The sequence below is a fragment of the Carassius gibelio genome, chromosome B1, assembly GCF_023724105.1.
Source record: "Carassius gibelio isolate Cgi1373 ecotype wild population from Czech Republic chromosome B1, carGib1.2-hapl.c, whole genome shotgun sequence".
NCBI lineage: Eukaryota > Metazoa > Chordata > Actinopteri > Cypriniformes > Cyprinidae > Carassius > Carassius gibelio.
Genome location: NC_068396.1, coordinates 5,550,554 through 5,553,053, shown reverse-complemented (window position 1 = coordinate 5,553,053; position 2,500 = coordinate 5,550,554). Strand labels below are relative to the sequence as shown.

The 2,500-nt window shown below is 34.6% G+C and overlaps 1 protein-coding gene across 2 annotated transcripts in view; it reads right to left on the bottom strand.

The window, feature by feature from the left end:
* Positions 1–2,043: 2,043 nt before the first annotated feature.
* Positions 2,044–2,500, bottom strand: part of LOC127949599 (serine/threonine-protein kinase 16) — a 9,157-nt gene continuing 8,700 nt past the window's right edge. For both annotated transcript variants that reach the window (XM_052547028.1, XM_052547029.1), the window contains exon 8: positions 2,044–2,500. This exon is cut by the window's right edge and continues 1,104 nt beyond it. The gene's annotated coding sequence lies outside the window, so the exon portion shown is untranslated.

Below are 2,500 nucleotides of genomic sequence, written 5' to 3'. Positions count from 1 at the left end.
ATAATGTAACCATGCAGAAAATCTTTATTTATGCTATAAATATCTATCCTTTGTCCGTTGGGGTGAAATGCAAGATGTTCTAAATGCATTTAGTCCGTCTGCAAAACATCACCCTAATGATCATATAAGGTATGCTTTTTGATTAAACATACTAAAAAATATTAGCCTCAGACAAAACAAAGGTACAGTAGGTTTTTTTGACCTTGATGTGGACTATAACATGACATCATTTCATAGCCTGCGGGATCATGAAAGCCGAGACGGCCGGCCAATGGAGGCCAGTCCCTCACGCTCCCCAGACCATAAACATTGCTTCTGTATAATGAATGATTATCAAGGGAGGGCTGACTGGACTTAAGTGGGATGGTTTGCATGGATGGAAATGCTAATTAAAGTGTAATTCATCCCACTGGAACTGTATCTATGTCTGTGCATTGCATTCTCTGTCTGAAACTGACGATGTTTAGGTGAACGTGTGTCCATAATATGCAGTTTATGGCCTCTCTGTCCCCGTCTGTGGCGTAAGGTCATTGATGAGATTGATTATGATGAACATTGAGTCAGAACGTCACTTTTGACCTGCACAACCCCCACAAACCATAAATTTAGGTGCCTAAACAGCCTGTAATAATAGTTTCATACCTTCAAAACAGCAGAGAGCAAGCAGGGATGTGATCAGACTTTTAGTAGGTGGTCATTGAGGAAACTGTTTTTGTGAAGGTCAGCCACTGAATAAACAACAACAACAACAAAAAATCACATTGTTAGAGAGCAAACCTGTCATCATTCAGTATTTTTTATTTGTTTTTCAGGAGCAGATTCATTTGTCCAAATGTCTGTCCAAAGAACATGTTCATATTTCTTGCTTTGACACCGATATATTACTAAATAAATGTATTCAATTTCTGCCAACATTCTAAAGTATGTTTGTCATCAAACTATTTTTTGATTATTTATTTTGATTATTTCTGAATTCAGATTAAAATTTTCAGTTGACTTTTTTCAAAAGAGGCAACAATTATGTATCTAATATTGAAAGTGGCAACTATATAATATTACAACTCATGTATATATCACTGTTTAAAATGGCATGCAGAGAAGCTTTCTTTGTAAGCAATTATTTTCCTTTATGCAATATACAGTGTGTGTGTGTGTGTGTACATGTTTTTGTGACATCAGGACACGACTCTGTATAATGACATGGGTACAACACAGTTATTACAAGGAGAGGGTGACTTATGAGAACATAACACATGTCCCCATTTATCAAAACGCTTATAAATCATACAGAATTAGTTTTTTTTAAGAAAGTAAAAATGCACAAAGTTTCCTGTGAGGGTTAGGGTTAGGTGTAGGGTTGGTGTAGGACCATAGAATATACAGTTTGTACAGTATAAAAACCATTACGCCTATGGGATGAACCTTTTCACAAAAACAAACATGTGTGTGTGTGTGTGTATGCACACACACACACACACACATATATATATGAAGAGTTAGCCTAACTCCGTTTTTAAAAATTTTCAATCACAATCCTTCATTGTGCATTCCAATTAACCTCTGTCAAACTGCTGTCAGTTTATTTTGCTTAGGTAAATAAATAAGTAAAGTACAACTAACTAACACAATAAAACACAATAACATAAAAACTTTATTTTTGAAAATTAAAAAAAGAAAAAAGTTATCTCTGTTATTATAAAATAATGTACCAGATGGCAATACCCTGCAATTTCATAAATACCATGCACGGAACTATGACTAATATATTTGTGAAGAAGTACATAATTTATATGGAATAAAAGTTCACAATACACAGAAGCGTAAGACAGTATTAGTTTCTTAAACACCGTTGTATTACCAATGTTTTGGGGCATAAGGACACTTCACTACACACACACACACAAGATTTGGTCAATGCATACTCACCAAAACCCACTTCCAGTTTGCTGCGCCTGTCCACTAGAGATCACAACACAACTGGAGCAACATCTCCCCCGAGTGGAGATACTGAAACCTTCAAGAAAACCTAACCCACTGCATGAGTCACTGTTTCAGTCTCACTTTATTCACCATTTACAAAAGGAAAGAAAGACACTTAAATGCCAAGATACATGTCTCCAGTCTTATATCCTATAAATTAAAAAGCTTGCATAATAAACAATTCCTGAACAGAAGCAAACCTTGAGTTAAAACATGCTTTAGAGCCACAGCAAAACATCCAGTAAATCTGAATACTATCTCTCACTCTCGCTCTCTGGTTATTTGAGATATATATATATATATATATATATATATATATATATATAAAATCAGAAAATTACTGCTGTTAAAAAATAAAACAAACAAAGAGCAGAAACACATTTAGGTCCTTATTCACAGATACAATTCCAACTGCAATATATGTATGGAATGCTTCAGATAATTTAGTCCTGAATTATTAAAGAGCATGCAATGCAAATATCTCTTAAAAACATGCCTGGGTCATATGAACAAAATGCCA